This window comes from Budorcas taxicolor, chromosome 7, assembly GCF_023091745.1.
Source record: "Budorcas taxicolor isolate Tak-1 chromosome 7, Takin1.1, whole genome shotgun sequence".
NCBI lineage: Eukaryota > Metazoa > Chordata > Mammalia > Artiodactyla > Bovidae > Budorcas > Budorcas taxicolor.
Window position 1 is genome coordinate 79451106 of NC_068916.1, and position 26745 is coordinate 79477850.

At 44.1% G+C, this 26745-nt stretch overlaps 1 protein-coding gene across 1 annotated transcript in view; it reads left to right on the forward strand.

The window, feature by feature from the left end:
* The window catches only part of TENM2 (teneurin transmembrane protein 2), a 1062966-nt gene that overhangs the window by 833352 nt on the left and 202869 nt on the right, over positions 1-26745 (forward strand). The gene's annotated exons all lie outside the window — the stretch shown is intronic.

The following is a 26745-nucleotide window of genomic DNA, read 5'->3' on the forward strand; positions in this document are numbered from 1 at the left end:
AAAACATACATAAATGTTCATAGCAGCATTTATTCATAATAGCTCATAAGTGGAAACAACCCAAATGTCTATCAGTTGGTAAATGGAGAAACAAACTGTAATCTCTCCATTCCATGAGATAGGATTAAAACATAAAAGGGGATGAATTTTTTTAAAATAAAAATGAAATATTGTTACATGGATGAATCTTGAAAATGTTTTGTTAAGTGAAAGAAGCCAGATACTGGGCTGGATGAAGCACAAGCTGGGATCAAGACTGCTGGGAGAAATATCAATAACCTCAGATATGGAGATGACACCACCCTTATGGCAGAAAACGAAGAACTAAAGAGCCTCTTGATAAAAGTGAAATAGATGGGGAAACAATGAAAACAATGACAGACTTTATTTTGGGGGGCTCCAAAATCACTGCAGATGGTGACTGCAGCCATGAAATTAAAAGATGGTTGCTCCTTGGAAGAAGAGCTATGATCCCAGCTTGTGCTTCATCCAGCCTAGTACATATGAGGTACTCTGCATATAAATTAAATAAGCAGGGTGACAGTGTACACCCTTCACATACTCCTTTCACAGTTTTGAACCAGCCCGTTGTTCCATGTCTGGTTCTACCTGTTACTTCTTGACCTGCATACAGGTTTCTCAGGAGGCAAGTAAGGTGGTCTGTTATTGCCACCTCTTTAAGAATTTTCTACGGTTTGTCATGATCCACAAACTGCATGGCTGCAGTCACCATCTGCAGTGATTTTGGAGCCCCCCAAAATAAAGTCTGTCATTGTTTTCATTGTTTCCCCATCTATTTCACTTTTATCAAGAGGCTCTTTAGTTCTTCGTTTTCTGCCATAAGGGTGGTGTCATCTCCATATCTGAGGTTATTGATATTTCTCCCAGCAGTCTTGATCCCAGCTTGTGCTTCATCCAGCCCAGTATCTGGCTTCTTTCACTTAACAAAACATTTTCAACATGATCCACAGTCAAAGGTTTCATTGACTTATAGTCAATGAAGCAGAAGTAGATGTTTTTCTGGAATTCTCTTACTTTTTCTGTGATCCAACGGATGTTGGCAGTTTGATCTCTGGTTCTGCCTTTTCTAAATCCAGCTTGCACATCTGGAAGGTCTTGGTTTTTATACTGTTGAAGCCTAGCTTGAAGGATTTTGAGCCCTATCTTGTTAGCATGTGAAATGAGTACAATTGTGCAGTATTTAAATATTCTTTGGCACTGTCCTTTGAGATTGAAATGAAAGCTAACCTTTTCTAGTCCTCTGGCCACTGCTGAGTTTTCCAAACTTGCTCAGTAGAGTACAGCACTTTAACAGCTTCATCTTTTAGGATTTGAAATAGCTCAGCTGAAATTCCATCACCTCCACTAGCTTTGTTCATGTTGATGCTTCCTAAAGCCCACTAGACTTCACACTCTAGCTGAGTGACCACACTATTGTGGTTATCTGGATCATTAAGAGCTTTTTTGTACAGTTCTGTGTATTCTTGCTACCTCTTCTTAATATCTTCTGCTGTTAGGTCGATACCATTTCTGTCCTTTATTGTGCCCATCTTTGCATGAAATGTTCCCTCGGTATCTCTAATTTTCTTAAAGAAATCTCTAGTCTTTCTCATTCTATTATTTTCCTTATTTCTTTGCACTGTTCACTTAACAAATCTTTCTCATCACTTCTTGCTGTTCTTGGAACTCTGCATTTAAATAGGTATATCTTTCCTTTTCTCTTTCACGTCTCTTCTTTTCTCAGCTGTTTGTAAAGCCTCCCCAGACAACAGTTTTGCCTTGTTGCATTTCTCTTTCTTGGGTTTTGGTCACTGCCATATGACTCTATTTATGTTGTCTGGAAAATCCATAGAGACGAAAGGAGAAGGAAATGGCAGCCCACTCCAGTACTCTTGCCTGGAAAATCCCATGGACGGAGGAGCCTGGTAGGCTGCAGTCCATGGGGTCACTAGGAGTCGGACTGGAGAAGGAAATGGCAACCCACTCCAGTGTTCTTGCCTGGAGAATCCCAGGGACGGGGGAGCCTGGTGGGCTGCCATCTATGGGGTCACACAGAGTTGGACATGACTGAAGCGACTTAGCAGTATCAGCAGCAGCTAATAGCTATGGGCTATCTTTTCTGGGTGATGTAAGTGCTCTGAAATTAGATAGCAGTGATGGTTGTACAACACAGTGAATATACTAAAAACTACCAAATTGTAAATGGTGAAATTTATGTTATGGGAACTATTTCTCCAAAAAAAAAAAAAATTGGTTACTTCCCTACCTGATGTAATTGGCTTATCCTGACTAGACCTTTGCTAATCATTGGGTACTTTTTGTTCAGGGATTTGGGTTATTTGTTAAAGCATCCCTAGGAGACAGCCCACTGTGTTTGACAGGAGTGATGTAACTTTCACCAGAATTCAGCCAACACTTTCCTGTGGCTTCCCTGTTCTTGTCGTACTGAGTTCCTTGGGAAGTGCTTGACACTGCAGAAGTGAGATTATTCCCTGCATTGGAAATGAAGACATTGGATTATATTATGGATTTCATTATTTTTCTTCTCATCCCTCCTGGTAGAAATTTTCTTAAGCATCCCACTGGGGATACATTAACCCTCATCTAGTTTGGTTTGCTTTTCCAGTAAGATTTGTGTATCCTAAGGAAACGCAAGTAGTGTTTCCTGCCTTATTTGCTTTCAAATCCAGCAAGTATATACAGAAGTCCATTAGGAAAATACACCAGTGGAGGGGAAAACACCCTTAACCACCCTTTATATCCAGTCAAAGCTAGCTTTTTAAAACATGTATTGGAGGGGTATTCATCCGGAAAATCCAGTGGAAGAATGTAAAGCTTTAAACCCACTGGCAGATGCAAAGCAGGCCTCCATTTCTTTGTCTTTAGCTCATAGCACACATTGGTAATCGACAACTGCACTTTCTCGTCACTAAACTCCGTGCACAGATGCCTCCAAGAGAGCCCCTGAGGCAGCCACCACCAATTGACCAGGGTTAGCTCTCAAGATGAAATTTATTTGCAGTCCCATCTTTACAGCCTGAAACAATCGATATAACGGACTAAAAGGACTTTCTTTTCTGAGCATGGAGGACTGTGTAGGTTTTTAACACTATATAACGGCCCATGCTATAGGGACTAATATGTAAAGTGGTAATCAATAAGTCCTCCTCCATCCATCCATCCAGAAAAATATTTATTGGTCTAGGCACTGATTATCCAGAGGTGAGTTAGCATAGCCCCTAGGAGAAGGAAATGGCAACCCACCCCAGTGTTCTTGCCTAGAGAATCCTGTGGATGGAGGAGCCTGTCTGGCTTCTGTCTATAGGGTGGCACAGAGTCAGACATGACTGAAGTGACTTAGCATGCAGCATGCAGGCAACCAAGCAAAACTCCTAATACAAAACTGACACCTGTCCTTCAGAGAGATTCCCTTAAGAGAAAGAGAGGAATTCAGCTAAGAGGAGTCCCCAAGGCATTTCTGTAACTTCCTGCCAGGAGCAGGGAGCCGGTCTGGGAAGTTATGCAAAGTGTTAGAGGGTCTCCCTGACCTTCAGACTCCACTGTTTCTACAGGAGCATAATGAAAGATTGACAGCAGTGAAATCTGCTTGTTGGCATTATTCAAGGAAGTAGGAACATGCCTCTGGGCACAGCTGAGCATAACTTTCCTCTTAGCCCCTTGGACACCAGGAGATTTACTGGGGAGGGGGGTGGAAATGTCGCCTTTCGACCTTGTTCTGAAGCACTGCTGTCCCCCTACGCTTGCAAGCTCTGAGCAGTCAGAATCATGGAAAAGCCAGCGATCATGGCAAGTCAAGTCAGTAACTCTCTGAAACTGACTGATAGTGGACAGCAGGCAGGAACATGCTCTACCCGGGTTCCCCGTTGTTCTGACATTGAGGACTCAGACCCTCCATGACAGTGTCTCTCCTTTTGTGGCTGCACCACGCCGTCCATCTCCTGCCAAGCCGGTGATTGTTCTAGTGATCGTTCTCTCAAAATAGCTCCACTCCAGGGACAGCCCCATCCCATTTCTCGAGAAGAGAAATGAATAGGCGGGGGCTGATGTGCACCGAGGGTTGCAGTCCAGCTGCCAGTCTGGGAGTTGAGCTTGACTTGGAGGGTCAGGTAAGCGAGCAGTGGTGCAGATCCTTGGAAATGCATGAGACAGCTACAATACAGGGGAGCTTCTTAAAAAAATAAAAAGGAAAGAGGGGGGAAACCAATTCCCCATGCATCTTCACATTCATTCGCTGTTATTACGAGCACTCATGTCCATTTGACGAGATACATTTCCTGGAGGAGACGGCACTTAGCCCGGCGCAGGGGTAGGCAACTAACTCACATCTCAAACCATTATAGAATTTCTCATTTCTATTGGCATATTCTATCAAGGAACATAAGTTCTATGGGGATTGGCAGACTAGCCAAGGTGACTCATTTGAGCTGAAAAGAGAGAAAGAGAAAGAAGTGGGGAGGGGGAGGAATGTGAAAGTCTCTCGGCTGCATTGCACAGAATGGCTCTGCTTAAATTTTATTGAGGATCGTGCTCTGACCAAGTGCCCACAAGGTTTAGTATCCTTGTCCAAGGATATTAAATACAGAGGAGAATCCTTTTTTACCTGTTTAAATTTCCCAAAGAATCAGAGTCTGTCCCAGCTGACTTTTTGAAAGTGGCTTTCTATAGAAATGCAGAGGCAGCGTGGCATAGAGGAGAAAGTACTGGAATTAGCAAGAAAGCTGAGGATGAAGGCGCTGCTGTGTATTAACCAGGTGTCCCCAGACATGCATATTAATCTCTCTGTGCCTCAATTTCCTTGTCTACCTGTTGCTGTAGTTACATCTCCCAATGTTACCGTAGTTACACCTCCCCCCACAAAGGTAAGATGGGAAAACACTTTGTAAATAGAAATGCAGTATAAAAATATGGTACACGAGTGTCTCATCGTATTTAGAAATCCTGCATGTCCCTAGCCAATACTGTCTATCAGTAAGCAATTATGTAAATATAGGTTTTTAAAGTAAAATTAATTGGCTCATTTTTTCCTTCTTATCAAAGGACAAATTGTTTTCATTACAAAAAAATTTTTACAGCACAGAACAACGAAAGGAAAGTAAAAACACCCATAATTGGAAACAGTCCCCTTTGCTAAATATTTATACAGAGTTTTTGCTATAATAAAACAAATCAGTTGCAGTTAAAAAAAAAAAAAAAAACTCAGAATCTGAATGGTTTAAAACCACAGAGGCTATTTCTTGGTTATATCAGTGGCTCTAGACCTGGGCCAGTTCTGCCCACCGCCCCCGCCCCCGCCCCCACCCCAGAGACATTTTACAGTGTCTGGGGATATTTTTGGTTTTGCCCTAAGAAGAGGTTACTCGAGGCAGGTAGTGGCAGCTAGAGATGCTGCTAAACACACACAGGAGAACCCTCCACAACAACCAGCTCCAAAAGGCGTAAGTGCTGAGGTGGGAAACCCCACTTCACGTGTTCATTTCAGGTGACATTGGACTTTGCTCAGTATCAGTCTCACTCAAGGACAGGGAACTGTGGAGCTTCCACTGTCAGGAACATGCCTCGTACCCTACTGCAAAGGAAAGAGAAGATGGGAGAATTATGCAGTAATCCCTAAAGTCTTCTGCTTGCAAGCGTCACATATCATTTAAGCCCGTCACCTATGGACCAAAAGCAAGTCAGATCCTAACTTCTGTGGAGCAGGAATTACAGCCCTCTGGTGTTCCTGGATGGCGGGGCACCAAATATCCCGATGAAAGGCCCTTAAGACTTACAGTAAAACTTTGGGAGGCCAGTCCTCATGGTTAGTCTTCGTGTGCACCCTTAATTCTTTTCCTGAAAGCAGCTCTTAAGGATTTTATGCGAATTGCCGAATTGTCCTTCTGAAAGCTTATACCAGTTACCCTCCATACCCTAGAGAAGGAAACAGGAACCCACTCCAGTATTCTTGTCTGGAAAATCCCAAGGACAGAAGAACCTGGCGGGCTACAGTATGTGGGGTTGCAAAGAGTTGGACACAACTGAACAACTAAGCACACACACACATACATACTGTACTCTCACTATTCTCTCTATACTCACTCACTATACTCTCACTAGATTCTCACTAGACTCTCACTAGACTCTATACTCACACTATACTCACACTATACTCACACTGTACTCTCACTGTACTCACTAGACTCTGTATACTCACTCACTATACTCTCACTATATTCTCAGTAGACTCTCACTAGACTCTCACTAGACTCTATACTCATACTATACTCACACTGTACTCTCACTGGACTCTCACTGTACTCACTAGACTCTGTATACTCACACACTATACTCTCACTAGACTCTCACTAGACTCTATACTCACACTATACTCACACTATACTCTCACTGTACTCTCACTGTACTCACTAGACTCTGTATACTCACTATACTCTCACTAGACTCTCACTAGACTCTATACTCACACTATACTCACACTATACTCTCACTGTACTCTCACTGTACTCACTAGACTCTGTATACTCACTCACTATACTCTCACTATATTCTCAGTAGACTCACTAGACTCTCACCAGACTCACTAGACTCTCACTAGACTCTATACTCACACTATACTCACACTAGACTCTCACTGTACTCACTATACTCTGTATACTCACACACTAGACTCTCACTAGACTCTCACTAGACTCTCACTAGACTCTATACTCACACTAGACTCTCACTAGACTCCCACTATACTCACTATACTCTCACTAGACTCTGTATACTCACACACTATACTCTCACTAGACTCTCACTGTACTCACTAGACTCTATACTCACACTATACTCACACTATACTCACACTGTACTCTCACTGTACTCACTATACTCACTATACTCTATACTCACACTATACTCACACTATACTCACACTGTACTCACTAGACTCTGTATACTCACACACTGTACTCTCACTAGACTCTCACTGTACTCACTAGACTCTCGCTAGACTCTATACTCACACTAGACTCACACTACACTCTCACTGTACTCTCACTGTACTCACTATTCTCTCTATACTCACTCACTATACTCTCACTAGACTCTCACTAGACTCTATACTCACACTATACTCTCACTACACTCTCTCTGTACTCACTATTCTCTCTATACTCACACACTATACTCTCACTAGACTCTCGCTAGACTCTCACTAGACTCTCACTGTACTCTCACTGTACTCACTAGACTCTATACTCACACACTATACTCTCACTATATTCTCACTAGACTCTCACTAGACTCTATACTCACACTAGACTCTCACTGTACTCTCACTGTACTCACTATTCTCTCTATACTCACTCACTATACTCTCACTAGACTCTCGCTAGACTCTCACTAGACTCTCACTGTACTCTCACTGTACTCACTAGACTCTATACTCACACACTATACTCTCACTATATTCTCACTAGACTCTCACTAGACTCTATACTCACACTAGACTCTCACTGTACTCTCACTGTACTCACTATTCTCTCTATACTCACACACTATACTCTCACTAGACTCTCACTAGACTCTATACTCACACTATACTCACACTACACTCTCACTGTACTCTCACTGTACTCACTATTCTCTCTATACTCACACACTATACTCTCACTAGACTCTCACTAGACTCTATACTCACACTATACTCTCACTATACTCTCACTGTACTCTCACTGTACTCACTAGACTCTGTATACTCACACACTATACTCTCACTATATTCTCACTAGACTCTCACTAGACTCTATACTCACACTATACTCTCACTGTACTCTCACTGTACTCTCACTGTACTCACTAGACTCTGTATACTCACACACTATACTCTCACTGTACTCTCACTATACTCACTATACTCTCACTATACTCTCACTGTACTCACTATACTCACTATACTCTATACTCTCACTATACTCTCACTGTACTCACTATACTCACTATACTCTATACTCACACTATACTCTCACTGTACTCACTGTACTCTGTATACTCACACACTATACTCTCACGGTACTCCCACTGTACTCACTATACTCTCACTATACTCTCTATACTCACACTGTATACTCTCCTACCACCAGTGGCAGTGTATAAGTGTTGGTTCTATTTACTTTAACTCCTGTATAAACTGAATATTGTCATTGTTTAATTTGTCCATTTGAAAGATAGATATTATATTGTCTTTTAAATGCAGCATTTTCATACCCTGAATTTCATTTTTTTTAATACCTACACACAAAGAGAAAAAGAAAGAGCCAGTCTAAGTCACTCTCAACCTACCAGCTCAAATTCTTATGGGGCTAGTGTGTGTAAGGTAGCCTAGTCCATCTTGCCAAGTATGTGAAGTCCTACCAACCGTGTCGGGTTTGCTTGACCCCAGTTTTAGAAAGGAAGCCGACGAGACTTAAGAGTCGTCATCATCATCTGACCTGGCAGCAGTACTGGGCATCAAAGGAGATCTCAGAAGCTATTGATGCAAGTGAGACTCTTGGGTGGTGAAGGCAGGGAGCAGGTTTGCTTGACAGTTCATCACTGATTGCTACCGATATGTCAAGCCAAGTAGAAATCCTGCATGAGAACAAGTCAGTAATCGGCAAATTAGGTACATGATAACCGGAGTCAACAAGATGCAGTTATTGCTGGGGAGCCCTGCCAGGACTTCACCTTCTCCACAATCCTATTTAGCAAATCTCAAAAATGCCTATTTCATCACTCGGACTGATGGAGCCATGAGTCCAGTCACTTCCAGTGGCAACTTGAAAGTGTGGGGTGGACTTCCAGCTCCAGGTATAAGGGTTTATTAGAAGGAGGTAGTGAGGATTAAATGATGCTAAGATAGAAGCAGACGCTGTCAGCCCCAGCGCTTTACCCTAAGATGTGTCTGTGGGATGGGAAGCAAAACTATCCACAGATTCATTGAACGATAGAAGGGAACTATTTAAGAGACCACAAATTGCCCCATGATCATACCAAATAAGTGCAAATATAGCAGATTAAGCATGTACAGACCGAGATCAAATGAGCTGAGCAAACATTCCTGTTTGTCCTCATCAGCAGAATTCTCCTAAATGACATTTTTTTAAAGGCAAATTTATAGATGGTGATGAGTGGTGTTAGCTTTTTCCCAGCTCAGGTTATCCCTCTCCAGTTCAGAGCCTTATTTGAAAATGAATTCTCTCTTTCCTTGTCCTCTTCTCTTATCCAAGCAAGTCAGCTGTACACAGTTTCCGTTAGAGATGTAACTAACTGCAGCCCTGGGCCGCTGGAATGCCCACGTGTTCTGAGCAGCCTGGTTCTCTTGCTGTGCCCCTGTCCCGTGCCCATTGCTCAGTCACTTAAGCTCTCCTTGGACCTCACTCATCCTGCAGAGCTATGTTTGGTGATCTTACGGGGATCCCTCCCCATGCCAGGTTTGGCTGTCAGCTTGCATAATCACCACATAGCTTTTTTTTTTTAATTGAAGGATAATTGCTTTACAAAATCATGTTGGTTTCTGCCAAACATCAACATGAATCAGCCATAGGTATATATATATATATATATCCCCTCCCTCTTGAATCTCCCCGGCATCTCCCCCCTGCCCCTAATCCCACCCCTCTAGGTTGTTACAGAGCCCCAGTTTGAGTTCCTTGAGTCGTACAGCAAATTCCCATTGGCTATCTATTTTACATATGGTAATGTAGGTTTCCATATTACTCTCTCCATGAATCCCACCATCTCCTTCCTCCCCCCACCCTGTGTCCATAAGTCTGTTCTCCATGTCTGTGTCTCATTGCTGCCCCACAGATAATTTCATCAGTACCATCTTTGTAGAGTCCATATATGTGTGTTAGTATATGATGTTTGTTTTTGTCTTTCTGACTTACTTCACTCCGTATAATAGGCTCCAGGTTCATTCACCTCATTAGAACTGATACATATGTGTTCCTTTTCATGGCTGAATAGTATTCCATTGTATATGTACCATAGCTTCTTTATCATTCTTCTTTTGAAGGACACCTAGGTTGCTTCCATGTTCTAGCTATTGTAAATAGTTCTGCAGTGAATATTGGAATACATTTGTCTTTTTCAATTTTGGTTTCCTCAGGGTATATGCCTAGTAGTGGGCATTTTAATTTCATTTTAGGAAGGGGCATATTTTTACAGGCATATTTTACAGACCCTTCCTCTCCAAAAAAACTTGAGGTATAGAGAAAGAGTTTTCAAAACCAAGAGAACCTTGGTTTCTTCTGTATTGTACTGAAAGTGCTTTTGGAAAGGTCTTTCTCAGGAGACCCCTTCCAATTATCTGGTAGCCTCCTACGGGATTGAAAACTGCCATTTAAATCAATGAGTATCCTCCTGCAGTCACCAGTCAGGAGAAATCTCAGGAGATTCTTGAGTTTTACAAGGGATCTGGTATTGAGGAAGGTGTTTGAGGAGGGCACATTTAATATTTTTCCAAAAAGGCATTGATTTGAGTACATGGATGTACTTTATTTAAAAAAAAAAAACAAAACACTGTTTGGAACATGCAACATGTTCTTTTTTTACATTGAAATATAATTGGTATACAATATTATGTAAGTTACAGGGAGAAAGACAGAAACAGAGAAAGCAGGAATGAGTAAGAGGGGGCGGTACCAAGCCACATATTTTGACTGAGCAGAATCTCAGAGGTACTGTAATTCAAGAGTTTCAAGTTTTCTAGGGAATGGCCTTTATCTTAAAGTGGAATCTTATGTAGAACCCCATATATAAAACAGGTTGTGACAGTTTTATTAGCTATGGTTTATAATTCAAATCCATATTTATTATTATAATGTTTTAATCTGTGTGCATATGTTTCTTATGTGTATTTATTATATGTGTTTTAATCTCTGTATACCTATTGGTATGTGTAACTATATATATATATATATATATATATATATATATATATATATATAGTACATAGAGATAGAGACACCGAAAGAGAAACTAAATTCTTAAGGTTGGTCACCTGTAGGAAGAGTGAGGAAAAAAGGCCTGAGAATTAGATTTAAAGTGTATTTTTTTATCCATAGTAAAACGTTAAAGGTAAGGCGAACGCTTCCCCATCTGCAGGACACGCACGCATGTGTGTACCCATACAATGACTGAAAGTAGTGGTTGAAATATGGGCAGGCTGTCACTGTGTTCTTTATACTTTTCTTAATTTTAGCAATCTCTCTCTCTTTAGGAAAAGTGGATCTGTGACAAACTTGAGTCTATTTTGAGTAAAACAAGCATTAAGAGGTTATAGATGATGACTCTAATCTTATATTACTCTCAGGATTCAATTTATTTATGTACTTTGTTTTGTTTGCGCAGTTTTGAGAAAAATCATAGTAAATGTATATAAGTAGTTTCAGAGAGCAGCTGTATTTTTTTCATCATTTCCCTTACAGGCTCAGAATAGTCTTCAATTAAATTGATCCATGAACTTGAAAGAAGAGCAATAGAAAATAATCATTTCAAGGTTAAATAATGTAAAATATCTTAACTATTCACATCTCTTGCCTCAGATACAGAAGTAGAAAGGTTGTACCCCAAACTTAAGCTGTGAAACTCTTTATTAAAAAAAAAAAAAACACTGTTTGGAACATGCAACATGTTCTTTTTTTAAATTGAAATATAATTGGTATACAATATTATGTAAGTTACAAGTGTACAATATAGTGATTCACAATTTTTAAAGGCTGTACTCTATTTAGAGGTATTATAAAATATTGGCTGTATTCCTCTTGTTCCATAGCATATGCTTGTCGCTTATTTTCTGTGCAATAGGTAGTGCCTCTTACTCCTCTGCTCCTGGGTTTCCCATCCTCCCTCCCCTCTCCCCTCTCCCCTCTGGTGACTGCTAGTCTGTTCTCTCATCTGTGACTCTGCTTCTTTTTTGATCATTCACTAGTTGGTTGTGGTTTTTAGATTCCACATACAAGGGATATCATACAGCTTTGTCTTTCTCTGACTTATTTCATTTCACATAATGCCCTCCATGTCCATTTGTGTTGCTGCAAATGGCAAAATTTCCTTCTTTTTATGGCTGAGTAGTATTCCATCGTGTGTATGTGTATGTATCTATCAAAGTATGTATACACACACACACACACCCCCCCCCCACACACACACACACACACACCCACACACCATGTATTGATCCATTCATCTCCTGATGGACACTTAGGTTGCTTCTATATCTTGGCTTTAGAAATAGTGTGGCTATGAACATAGGGGTGCTGCTACATGTTTCCTTGAAATTGCATTCCTGGTTTAACATCCTGACATTAACTTGTGTCTCTGCTCTGCCTGGCATTTGGTTGAACAGGATCTCCAGTGGAGTTCCTTATACAACTTTTTCTGAGCAGACACACATCAGGTGGATTCAAAGAAAGCCCAGTGCAGATCTTGAAGTTTCTTGATAAAGGACAGAGTGACAGAAGGTCAAATCTGTGTTCAGAGATATTCAGAAAAGCTTTATTCCAAACTGTTCACAAAAATTAATTGACTTTAGAAATGTTCATTGAAGCCCCTCTCAGTACAGATGTCTGTAGGGATGCCAAAGTTGTTAGAAGGCAAAAATAACTATTAATTATCTGATCTCTTATAAAAATGTTCCCCACTCATAGATCTCCCCCCCCCCATTTAACATGAATTATAATGATAGCATTATTTGAGGGCTGCAGTGTTTCATATAAATTATTTTATCTTCACAACAACCCTATGATTGAGGCACTGTTAGGAGCAGCCCCATTTTACAGAGGAAAGAACTGAGGCAGAATTTAGGGTCTCAAAGCTGGTGTGCACTGGACACAGCAGACAGGCACCCGCTTTCCCTCCTGCCAGAGAAAATTAATGCTGCTGGCCATCATTTCCAGGGGCCTCCTGCAGTACAATGTCAATGAATTTGTTGACAGAGTAAAATTACAACTTAATCCCAAGACAAGAATTTCATTAAATCAGAGGAAGTGATGCTGGAGATTTGCTTCTGAGTGCTAGGGGGACTTGGTCACCGTGAATCTGGCCAAGGCAGCACGGTTAACTACCGTGGCAGAGAGAAGCGGCAAGGAAAGTGCCGCGATCGGCACTTCTAAGAGGGCGGCTGTAATAACATGAAGAGGGGTCCTGGAAGATTTGATGAAGACACCCAATAGGTTTGCATTTGTTTGTGTGGCGCCAGTCAGGCCACAGTGAAGCCACATTGTTCTCAGGTAGTTTATCAATTTTGAGATGCACACGATGCTTGTCTTTTGACATCTCTGAAAACAGGGTGCATTTTGCAGTCAGTATAGCGGAGAGACAATGAAATGTTGGTTGTCACATGTTTGCGTATACGGGAAAGCTCAGTGTTCATTCTAATAATTAGAGTGTAGTGGCAAACATAACCTGAACATTCCTAAATATGATAAAAATACTTTCATAGTTGCAGTTTTATTGTTCAAGGTAGATTCCAAATTGGTCATTTTCCCTTTTGTTCAGAGCATCCATTTTAAGTGACCTTTTATTATTTCCAAATACACTCAGATGAACTCGATCCTATTGTGTATATTGAGTCAGGGTGGGTATTTAAATACAAATTTTAAAATATATAAATACACAAATAAAAATAAAGTTTAAGCAGACATTCTGTGGAATGCCTATGCAGCTGTTCCAGACACAGATGAGCATGGGTTAGGGTTCGAACCAGGCCAGATGGCCAGATCCAGTATTTGCAAGCTGTGCAACCTTGGGCAAATCCCTCAGCCTCTCTGTGCCTTGGTTACTTCATCTGTAAGATGAAGATAATAATATTACACATTCATAGCTTTGTTGTGAGATGTAAATGAGGTAATCTTTATAAAGCATTTACAACTGTGTTGGCACAAAGAAATGATATCAGCTATTATGTTTTTCAAAGCATCCATAATGCAAACAAAGCAAAATAAATTCCAACAGTTTTATTACAAGATAACTTTTTTTTGTTGTAAGAGCAATATATCATGATAGGAAAAACAGAAAACATTAAGATTTTTAGTATATTTTTAGTATATCTTCTGTTCACATACAGTAATCATTTTTACAAATTTGAGTCTTGTCATACATACTGTTTTTACCCTGATTTTTTGCATAATGATAAGTAGGAAACATCTTTCTATATCTGAATATTCTTTCATAAACTCATTTTAAATGCATCAAAAATAGCTCATTCTATACTTTAAAAATTTTTAACCAAGCTCCCTTCTTCAACATTCTATTCATTCTACAGTAAACATCCTCACAGGCATAGGTTTATTTGGTTTTTAATAATTTCCTTATATGAATTCTCAAGAGTGGAATTGCTGCTTTTCTAACAATAGCAATAGCCATAAGAAAGGCTGACACTGATCCAGGGCCTACTGTGAGCTGGACCAGACTCACAATGACCCCTAGAGGTAGGAAATTTTACTATTCTCATTTTAGGGATTAGAGAGCTGAGACTCAGTTAAGAAACTTGCCTAAGATCACAGTCAGTCAGTTAGTCAGTTCAGTTGCTTAGTCATATACGACTCTTTGTGACCCCATGGACTGCAGCAGCCAGGCCTCTCTGTCCATCACCAACTCCCAGAGCTTGCTCAGACTCATGTCCATTGAGTCGGTGATGCCATCCAACCATCTCATCCTCTGTCGTCCCCTTCTCCTGCCTTCAATCTTTCCCAGCATCAGGGTCTTTTCCAATGAGTCAGTTCTTCGCATCAGGTGGCCAGAGTATTGGAGCTTCATCTTCAGCATTTATTCATCTCCCAAAGAATATTCAGGACTGATTTCCTTTAGGATGGACTATTTTGATCTCCTTGCTGTCCAAGGGACTCTCAAGAGTCTTCTCCAACAGCACAGTTCAAAAGCATCCATTCTTCAGCACTCAGCTTTCTTTATAGTCCAACTCTGACATCCATACATGACTGCTGGAAAAACCATAGCTTTGACTAGACAGACCTTTGTCAGCAAAATAATGTCTCAGCTAAAAAGTGCTGCCTGGTGAAAGGGTCAGGCCAGTTTGGAGACAAGCCACCAGTGCCCGTGACTGTGCCTCTTTCCCACTTGAGAAGGAACGTGACTGGACACGTTCCCAGTTTGCTCCCTCTCCTCAGTGATATATTTGATTTATTTTCACACGCAGCCTGTGTGAGACCCTCCTATTGATCTTAGGAGGGCAGGGAGCCAAATGTGACATTTCTGAGAAACCACTGGCTAAAGACAATTAGATGGGAATGTGCAGTAAATAAGAAATCACATCAGCAAGGCACTAAGAGGTAAAACTTCCATTCTCCTGACCCCAAGGTAGAGCTTCAGCGCATCTTGGCATGGCCTAGAGATGTTTGTCAGTTTCATTGAACTTGACCCCTACGCTGTGGCTGGCTTGGATCTTGTGGTCTTCAGGTTGGATCATAAGGCAGCACAATGAGGGCATTACCTTGTGGGAAGACAAAATATGAAATCAATCCAGTCATGCGCTCAACAGATATTCACTGCAGGTCTGTGTTGGGGATGCAGAGATGAAAGGCATTTAAAAAGATAAGGACCTGACAAGTCAAGTAACAATGGCCTCATCGTGCAGGGAGAGCTGTGAGATGAAGTACCAGGCAGAAGATTAGAACTGATGTTCCAGAATAGGCTTAGTCTGGGTTGGAATCTTATCTCCCCTCTGTAGTAGCTGGAGGTTTGTGGATGAAACTCTCAAGATTCAGCTTCACCATCCATAAAATGAGGACTGTACCTCGTCGGGTTGTTGAGAGAATAAATGAGATAATGCCCAGGAAAGAGTGAGCACCCCATGGAGATCAATCGATCAGTCTGACTGGTCCAGAGCCCTTACCACTCTCGTGCAGGTAACCTAGCAACCAGAGGTCTCTCCAGGCAGGATGGCAAGGCCTCTGGCAGAAACCAGTGCTGGTTTGCAGACTTGAGTTTTCGTTGATCTCCCTCAAGACTCTAATCCAGATTGCAAAGGTTAGGGTCTGCCAATTCGGTCAGGTGATTCCTGTCTCCTCTCAATCCTCTTATAAATGTATGAGGTGGTAGGGGATTGGGGTTCCTTTCCTGGGACATGTTGCCCAGCACATCCAGCCTTGTCCAACCCAAGCCCACCTTTCTGCAGGTGGACAGCATACATCCTGTTAGCACTATTGTGCTGTACTTTTCTTGAAGTCGGTGCCATGTATCATTTATGGAGTTTGTTCCTATTGCTTGTATGATCATCAAATATTAGCTATTACCATTCCTGAAGAGTTGGGTATAGGAGGTTTAAGAGCATAAAATTGGCTACTAGTTCTAACCTGTGCAGGACTTTAGGGCAGCTTTCTGAAGGAGATGCTACCCAAGCTGACTGTTAGAAGGTAAGTCAAGCAAAGAAAGAAAAAGGGAAGAGAGGGAAAGACCATTTCAAGCCGAGGGCAGTGAAGATCCCCCTTCTGTACGGGCTGTGCTGAAGCTTCAGATAAGACTGTCTTCTTTTTAGAAACTGTACTTTTCTTTAGCTGTCACTCACCAACAAGGATATAGCTTTGCCTTTGAGACCTGGCTCTTATACGGCCAGGAGGGACCAAGGAGGGCAGCCTCTCTGGAGGTTTAGTGGCCGTGACCCTGTGTTGAGTTACTGCGGGCTTATAGCCATGTACACAGCCCCTACTAGGCATCCATGTTATATAAAAGGAAAAAGTGGTCAAGCACCACAAAGCTATGAGTTACCCTTGAAACTGGGAACACACACTTTTATGTACTCAGGGGAAGTCTTGAAAAATAGGAGATCAAACTTATGGTTTTCAACTGTTTCTCTCTGATCTCAAAAATTTCGTGGGAGAGGGCTAACGATCTCCCAAGCAGACACTCTCTTCAGCTAGATACATCATTCAGGCCATAACCCTGGACTCCACCAACATTTATGGAGCACCTGCTGTGTGTTGTGTGCCAAGGGGCTGCAGCAGTGGGCAAGACAGTGCTGGCCCTTGTGTGGCTGCCAGGCATTTTGGCATCAGGCCTGGAACGGCCGCCTACCAAGGAATACATTGTCCCTGCCTTGCCCTGGCCTGGTCTTATCACTGTAAGTCTATTTGTGGAAGTGGGATCCCTCTCTGAAACACCCCTGAGATGGAGGGGTGCTAGGATCTCACCATAGGAATAATGATGATGCTGATGTCTTCTTTAGCAGTAATAATTGATCCTTTTCTATTCGTTTTCTGTTCTGCCTACATGATTCCCATCCCATACCAGACTTTCAAATCATACTCCTTTGAAACTTGAAAACCACAGTTTTAGGCTTGATGAGGGGTTGGTAAGGGGAGCTTGGCAGAACCCACCATCTGTTTATCCTCACCCAGCAGCCCACCAAAGCCCCTGCCAGCCCCAAGGGGAACCTACTGCCATGAACACAGGTGAGGAGCTGTCTTCTTATTACAAAGCACAGCTGGTCTCACCTTATTTAACTCTTCATCAGTGCGTTCATCTCCACAGACCTTCCATCGGCCTCCCATCACACTAAAAGGAAAATCTGAGGTTGTTCTTGAGTGCCAGCTCCCTGAGGGCAGAGACGGTGGGGTCGCCTGCTGCGTCTCCAGCGCTGGCAGCCGAGCTGGACTGTAGCGGGCGCCGACGTACCCAAGGCCCTTGGAGCTTTGGTCTTGTCCTCTCTCCCTAGACCCTGCTCCACACTGACCCGCTTTCTCTCCCCTGGTCACACCCAGGTCATCCTGTCTCATGCATAGCTTTGCACTGGCTGTTCCCTCATTCTGGAATGTTCCTCCCTGATATGCAGATGGCTCCTTCCTTCCTCCTGTCAGGACTTTACCTAAACACCATGCCCTCTGTGAGCTCTTTCAGACGCCTTTATACTTTATCCCCATGCTCTGCTTTATCTGGCTTCAACCAACTTGATTTAGGCATCGTTTACTGGCCACTAGTGCCATGTATGGTCTGGTTCCTTAAATGTGAAAACTGCGTGAGCGCCATCGCAGTTGTGGTGTAAAATGTGACCACCCCTCAGGAGCTCCCTGGGCCCCATGCCAACCTCATCCCTCCCCGCACTGACCCGCTTCCTGTCACTCGAGGTTGGATTTGTCTTCCCTGGAGTTTTATGGACACAGTATCCTGTGCTCTTTTGTGTCTAGCCTCTCGTTCTGCATAACATCAGTGAGGTTCACCCATGTTGTGTGTATCTGTGAAGTCAGATCAGACTCGCTTAGTTGTGTCTGACTCTTGCGACCCCATGGACTGTAGCCCTTCAGGATCCACTGTCTATGGGATTCTCCAGGCAGGAATACTGGAGTGGGTTGCCGTTCTCTTCTCCAGGGGATCTTCCCAACCTAGGGATCGAACCCATGTCTCCTGTATTGCAGGCAGATTCTTAACCATCTGAGCCACCAGGGAAGCCCTGTGTGTATCTGTGGCTCATCCCTTTTATTATCAAGTCGACTTCCAATTGTAGGGATGTGGTGTAATCAGTCTGTCTGCTCACTTGTTGGGGGCATTTGGGTTGTCCTTGGTTTGCTCTTTTTCATTTGTAGCCCTCGTCACTCCTTGGCATTTTACTCCCCTAAGACGGTGTCCTGCGCCTGGAGGGCCGGAACCTTGACCGTATGAGTCACTATTGGATCCCCACTGCCCAGAGCAGGGCCAGGCACATAGTAGGTGATCAGTGTTTGTTGATGGAACCAATAGTTTTACATTCAATTTCCCCTGTAACCTGAGGCCTGAGCAAGACTCAGGCTTGTGAGCGGAGCTTCGGTGAACCCAATCTAGAGACCTTCGGGCCTTCCACTGGAAACCAGGCATTGGCTGGGAGTCCCTGCTCAGCGCTCAGTGTGTCTGTGCCCTGTCGCCTCGTCCGTGGTTTCTGAGTTCCTGCGGCTTGTTCCTCTCGAATCCTTTAACCTCCACTTTGCCGCTGTGTGATGTCCAGGAATGGTGCTTGCTCTCTCTTTGCCGGTTTCTGTAACAAACATAGCAAGCCTCTTTACAGTTTCTCCTAGTTTCTTCTTGTTTTTATTGCTTGGATTTGGTGAGGGGGTGCAGATCACAGGAAGAAGCCACATTGTGGCCTGGCTGGTCCCCAACACATGGCTGCTGGCCCCTCCCCTCCGTTTATCTCTCTCTAGCCCTCCCCGTTTCCAGTAACCAAAAAAGTCTTCCTTTGTTTCCTTCAGGAAAGTCCTGCCTGCCCCCGAGTTCCTTGGTTTCTTGCTTTCTGCTCTAAGCAGTTTGTTAAAGAACAGTTTCTTCCCCATTAAGTTTAGGAAAATTGCTCCATCTCATTACAAGTGGGCGGGATACCCCCTGCACCACAGGTGCCCTCATCTTGGTCTTACCACCAGGCCTCTCAGAGGGAAGAGGTATTCTGGGCCAAAGAAATAGGATCCAGAACACGAAGCTGGTTGTGTCCTGAGTGTGCTTCCGTTGACAGTCCTGCGGGCTGCTTGAGGAGCCTCATTCTGTCATCCGAGGCTCTCCAGCCCTGATTCTGAAGACAGGAGGATAAACCTTGGTCTCCCCACGTGAACAAGGCTGACCAGCAGTGACCGCCCATTTGTTTGGTGTGCCCAGTGGCCTGGAGTGCAGTGGATTCAGGGCACACCCTCTGAGGCTGACTGCTGGAGTGAGAACCCCAGTTCCACCCCTTGCCAACTCTAGAGCAAGTGATGTAACCTCTCTGTGCCTCAGTTTCCTCATATGCAAAGTGGGGATAATGATTCATGTTCAGGGGCTGTTACAAGCATCGAATAAGATCATGCCTGAGAATCACTTAGAACAGTGCCTAGCCTCATTAAATGTCGCCTTGTATTATCATCTGAGCAGTTAGCAAACAAAACCCAGGAAAACTGTATAGTGTTTAGTAAAACTTCCTAGGAACCTTTCCTCAAGAGGTTGTGCCCTTTCAGTATTTGTATCACAAGATCCCACTGGACTGTTGTACACTTCACTCTGGGTACCATTTTCTTTTGAGCCTGAACGTTTTCATTCACTCAGTCAAGGTCTTTTCTGAGTACCCGCTGCATGCTGGGCACTGCTCTAGGCCCCAGAGGTCCCGTGTGGAGTAAAACAAACAAGTCTACTCTCTTTTAGTTTATTTTTTCTGCATTCAAAGCTGGTTAACATAGATTTATTGGTTTACTTTATTGAGGGATAGTTGGTACACAATATTATATATGTTTCAGGTGTACAGCATAGTGAGTCGTGGTTTGTTCTTAATTCATTGCTGGCTGTGCTAGGTCTTCGTTGCTGTGTGGTCTTTGCTCTCGTGGCGAGTGGGGGCCACTCTCTAGCTGAGGTGCGCAGGCTTATCACCACAGTGCCTTCTCTTGTTGCAGAGTACAGACTCTAGGGTGCTTGGGCTCCATTAGTTGTGGCATGTGGGCTCAGTAGTTGCCTTTCCCAGGCTCTAGAGCACAGGCTCAATAACTGTGGTGCCCAGGCTTAGTCGCTCTGCAGCATGTGGGATCTTCCTGGACCAGGGATCAAACCCATGTCTCCTGCACTGGCAGGCAGACTTTTTACCACTGAGCCACCAGGGAAGCCCCACAATTTTTAAACATTCCATTCCATTTGTAGTTATCATAAAGTCTCCCAGCCTTAAGAAGTTTGTGTCTGAGAGTAGTGAGATGGAGTATAAATTAGCAAATGAGTGACAAGGTTTTTTGTTTTGCTTTGTTTTTCCCCAAAGAGGTTTTGATCATTTTTTGCTGAGAGCAGAAATGGAGAAGTGATCAGAGTACTTTAGAATGGATGGTTTAGAATGTGCTTTCTAAGGCCATGGTGTTTAGGCAGCCCTGATGGACAAGACGCAGGCAGCTGTAAGATCAGGAGGGAGATCTCGTGCAAGGGCCCTGAGGCTGGGATGAGTTTGGCATATTCCAGGAACAGAGAGGAGAGCAGTGTGACTAAAACACAAGGAGAGAGAAGTTAGGAGGTGGACGGAGATTATGGGCCAGGTATGGTCATTGCCCAGCAAAGGCATCCGGACCTTTCTTGGCATCTTTTTTCATCATCTCCAGTGGGACATCTTCCTGTCCTCAGGTGCCCAACTCACTCTGCTCAAGTCTGACCCTAGCACTCCTCAGCTTTGCCTTCATCCCTCTTCTCTGCTCACTGGCTTCTTTGGGAAACTTACCAACCAGGCCAGTCAGCAAATATGCTGGCAGCCAGCTACACCCGGGTTCTTGAAAAACTTCTGGCAACGTCCCACCATTAAGACTCATGCAAATCCAAGTTCAAGCCCTTGCTTGGCCACCAACCAGAGTCTGTGGCCCTGGGTGTGTTATTTAACTTCTCTAATAGCCTTTGTTCCTCCTGAGAAATGGAGATGAGAATAAGGTTTCTGGGAGGGTGAAATGAGATAACACGTATCAGCTTTTGCCATTTTGCCTGGCACATAGCAAGTGCCTAGAAAAAAAAAAAACTGCTTATTTTTGATGATTCTGTTTTCCTCTGCTACAAGAAGACATGTCATGAAAGAATCAGCAGTGGCACCTATGTAGATGTAGTCTCCTTGCGCCTTATGTCAGGAATCACGTTTGATTCTTCTCTACCTGCTCGATTCTCACAATGGAGCCCGGCACGATGATTGTTACAGTCCGCAGATACAGGTGATGCTGTTTCCTGCCCAGAGGCTTGGGTCTTGTTCTCATAGCTGGGGGACAGACAACCTGCAGTGCCCACACTGGGCCAGTCAGCACCTAGTTAAGCAACTTGGACACTGAAAACATGGACCCTGCAAGTAGGAACTGAAAATGACAGGCGAGGCCACGTGGAAGGAAGGCAGCTGCTCCCCAACCCTCCAAGCACAGCCCACCGCTCTCATCCTTCCATGCTTCCTGGAGCATTCAGCCCTTTGAAGGAGAGAAAAGAAGCCGTGCAGAGCTTTAATGAGGAATCAGCCAGACGCACTTTGCCACGGGCCTGGCTGGAGGCGGAAAGAGATGCACAGGCCCCCAGGAGCGACCCACCGCTGCCAATCGTCACCGGATGCCACCGCAGCCTCCACGCTCGTGTGGCTTCAAGCAGCCCTCACTGACACATGCTGCTTCCCTGCAGTCCAACCACCTGCTGCACGTGCCTGGCTGTCTAAGGCAGCATCAACATCAGATGTCGGAGGCTGGGGATGTTGCCAGCACAGAGCCGGGCACTGCAGGCTCTCTGTGGGATAGGTCAGCGTTTGCCGCTGCCCCTATCTACATGGACCAGATAACAATAAACTTATTTGCCCACTCCCTGCCCTCTCCCAAGGTCCTGGCCCCGGTAGTGACATCTTCCAGAAGGGCCGTGAGTCTGTCTCTGACCTTGTCCTCTGTGGCAGGTGTGTGTTGGCATGGCTTCCAGAAGCATCTCTGAGCTCCGCAGTCACTGCCTGTGGACACACTCCCTCCAGGGAAAGTGAAAGGCCCCTTGGCTGTCTCCTCCAGCGCCCCTGGGAAGCCACTAAGTTATCTTAATTACCATTCCTCCTGGGTCTCTGCCAAGAAGCAGGGGAGACCGACAGTCAGATCAGTCAAATATTTGCAGTGGTTTCTTTGTTTGCCTCTCAAGCGCTCATGAAAGTTGCGTTTTCATGCCACTTCAGGGTATGACACATGACTCGGAGGCACAGCCCTCACATTTCATGCCAGCGTGGGTTGTTTTTCAAAGGCCAAGGAGGAAAAAAGAACTTTAGTGGCAGGGGGCAGGGGGTGGTTATTTCGGGTTATAGCACTGTCACCCTGTAGGTGACCTTACTGCCGGATCAAGAGAGACCAGTTGCCTTGGGAGACAGGCTTGCTCCTGCAGGCAGCTTGTGCACTCCCACAGTCCCCAGTGGGACTGGGCCACGTGCTTTCTAATCCTCTTCCAGGGCGTCTGCAGATCTATCAGATAGGACGTGCTAGGAAGCAACCTTCTTAGTCCTTCGAGCACAGCACGGTTTTCCGAGCAGCCCTGGATCCAGGATTGATCATGATGGAGTTCTGTAACTGAGGAGGCACATGCCGCTGGTACAAAGCCTGAGTTCTCAGTCCCCAGCACTGAGGCATGAGACAGCGACTCTGGCCAGCGCCTGAGTCCTTGGCCTCCTTCTGGTATCAGCCAGGCTGCCAAGCAAGCTGGCCAGACTGCCGTCTAGGATTCCTAGAGAGCAGAGGCTCTCCAGAACCAGATGGCCTCCGCACAAACCAGCTTCTTACTGCGCCCCTGCCCTTCCTGCCATGGAAAGCAGTCTCTGCCCTTGGCTGGCTTGATCCACCTTGTGTTTCTAGCCTCCAGCCCTCCCCGGGTTATAGCAGCCATGAACGAGGCTGCGTGAGGCTGCTTGGTACATGTTAACTGAAGAGGAGGGTAACTGTAGATTACACACCAGAGCACTTTTGAGAGTGAGAGAAGCAATGGGAGATGGGAACCAGGACACCCCTGGGCAAACAGAGGTAAATAGATAGCCTACACATAATAGGTGGAACTTAGCCAACAAAAGATGCTGCCATTCCTTCCCGGGTGATTCTCTCCTACCGCTCCTAAGAACAGAAAATTTGCTAAAATTTGCAGTCTTGCAGAGTGAACCAGGAAGGAAGAGAAGCAAGAAATCTTGAAGGCTATGCTTAAATAATAAATAAGCCTCAACATTTCCGTAGCTTTTCTTTTTTTTTTTCATGTATGCGTTGTATTTCGGCTTCTGTATACACTACAGCATGCTCACCACCCGAGGTTTGTTTCCGTTGTTTACCATGCGTGTGATCCCTTTCACTCATTTTGCCTTCCCTAATCCCACTTCCTCTCTGGTAGCCTCTGTTCTCTGCATCCATGGCCTAATTTAACAAGTGTTTACTGCTTGCTCATGTCAGCATCTCCAGCTTCCCTCCAAATGCAAATCTAGGGTCCAGGCCACTTCTATCTTATGACTCCATCTTCTTGGGCTCTAAGAGAACTCTGGTTCTCTCAGGGGGCAGATAAGTAGGGGGAGCGAGCTAGTAGGAGATAGCACAGAAGAGTCCAGAAGGAGAGTACATCACAACAGCTTATGTTCCTTGATGGGGACGCCGTCACATGTTTGCACATAATGGAAAGGAATGAGACTCTGATATAGACAATGATCAGCCATCTCTACTGCAGTGGTCACTAAGCAACAGTGTCAAAGGAGAAAGAGAAGGAAGACAAGAAAGCCCGTAGGAAGAAAGCGTGCATTGGACACCATCTCATTTAGAATTGAAAAGGTGAAGTCGTAATGGCCATCTGAAGTCCCCTCTCCAATCTTGATGATCTCTGTGAATATACAGATTCCTTGGGCCACAGTGTCCGTCATATGCGTGTCCTACACTGTGAGGTGCCTGACTGAGGCTCGCTGCCTCTAACTCTGCCCATTTATCTCCTACTCAAGAAAGCACACTGGAAGACAAGGGAGGGCAAGTGATTTATTATTAGAGGCAAAATCTTCTAACATTGCAAGTTAGTTTGCTTTCAGTGGAATTCATTTACAGATTCAGTATTTTATGTATTTGATATTTAACAAATATTTATTGATCAGACTCAGCTCAAGATGAATTAGATTTAACAATGAATTATCATCGGGATAGCATAAACTTTCAAAGTATGCTTACCATATGCAAGCAAGGGCTTCCCTGCTGGCTCAGACAGTAAAGAATCTGCCTGCTATGTGGGAGATCCAGGTTCGATCCTTGGGTCAGGAAGATCTCCTGGAGAAGGGAATGGCAACCCACTCCAATATTCTTGCCTGGAGAATCCCATGGACAGAGGAGCCTGGTGGGCTACAGCAGTCCACGGGGTCACAAAGAGTCAAACACAACAGAGCAACTTTCACTTTCACAAAATACAGACTGCTGAGTATTCTAAGCACTTTACATACTTGGACTCATTTAGTCCTTACAGCAGTATTATGCTGTATTATTATTATGTCTTGGTATTTTGCCCATTTTAAAGATAAGGAGACCAAGGCACAGAAAACTGAGATGGCTTGTGCAAGCGTCACAGCAGGTAAGTGGCAGAGCGTAGGTTCTAATCAGGCAGTCTAGTTCCAAAGTCCCCACTCTTAACCATTCTACCATGCAGGCGAAATCCCTGCCCTCCTGGAGTTTGTTCTTCTGAGTAGACAGACAATAAGCAGAAAAACATTATAGTCATTTTCAAGGGTGATAAGTGCTTTGAAGGAAATAAAGCACAACAAAGAGATACAAGACTGGGACACCTCAGACCCACACGTCCCAGTGCCTCAGGGTCACAGATTCTTCTTTAAATGAAAACTGCCCTTCTTGCTTCTGTGGAAAGAACTGAAGAACCAGCCAAGACAGATGTCCCCTCTCTCCTCTGAAAAATGCCTTTCCCAGGGTCATTTGATTGGTTGTTGAACAGCGAGCTCACCGATGGTCCTAAGCCATTCCTGTGCCCCTGGGCTGGGCAGCCAGTTCAGAAAAAGATGACTGATGCCCAAATTAATAATGAGCAATGGTCCCACGCAAGTAATCACCTTCCCCGAACTGTTCCTCGTGGGGGTGATAACTCGAATCCCAGGTGAAGTATATCCTTCTCACTTCGCCACCAAGGAAGCTACACTCATCCCTCTGGCTGACAGCAATTTGTAGACGTGGGTCTGGGGAGCCGGACATTTACGAGGTTGCTAAGGAACAAATGCCTTGGTTACAAGAGGCTCCAAAAGCAGTATCGGTTTGTCATATCCTTTCAGATCATTTATTTTATCCCATAAAGACAGCTGCGACCAATGAACTGTGGGATAGAGGGAAGCTAAATATGAACATTTGTTTCCTGAGAGATGGAGGAAATTTCTACTTCCTATACAACATCCCTCCCCAGGCCCCCAGACACAAAAACTAAAACCACGTGCTTCTCCTCCACAACCCTTACAACTTACAAGTAAGTTGTTCAGAGTCACAAGGTATTTCATAAAATGGTTATTATGTTTCAGGCACAGCTCTAAGCATTATCTCATGTTCTCCTTGTAACATCCCCAAAAGGTGTGGGTTATTATTCCCTAGCATGCAAACCAGGAAGGGGGTTAAAGAATCACCTAACTTCAAACAGTAGCAAACGGCAGAGTCAAAATTCAAACCCAGGTTTATCTGACAGTAAAACCTTTGTCCCTAAGATTATAGACTCTTTTGTTTTCACTGATCATGTTTCAGGTGGGGAAAGTGGCAGTTCTGCTGATGGGGAGGTCCCATTAGTGGATTTCCTAGCATCTCATTCTATGAAGTTTGTGGAAGGGGTTACAGTGGATGTCAATAATCTATGAAACCCTTTTCATGGCTTGAAAGTGGTGAGAGAGAGCTCCGTCCCACAGTGGTGATTTTTATTTGCTAAAGACCTACACTTTGAATGTTCTCTGGAAGTCACCATGCACATGACTTTCCTGTGCAATGATTTTGCATGAGTTCAAGATGATTCCTTTTCTACTGGGGTCTTATTGATTTTTTTACTTGTCAACAAGTAAAGAGACATGAACACCTTCCTGGCCTTTTCCTTCATCCTCTCTGTCCAGCCCAGGTCAAGCTTTGTCCTTTCTCCCCTAAAAATGGCCCTCCAAAATCGTCCCCTTTTCTCTTTCACTATACCTAATCACAATGTTTGTCACTTCATGATTGGGTTTCTACAATGGCTTGGTAACTGGTCTTCCTGCTTCTTTTCATTCCCTCCTCTAGGACATCTCATAGGCTGCCTGCAAATGAACCTTAGAACATTCCTCTCATC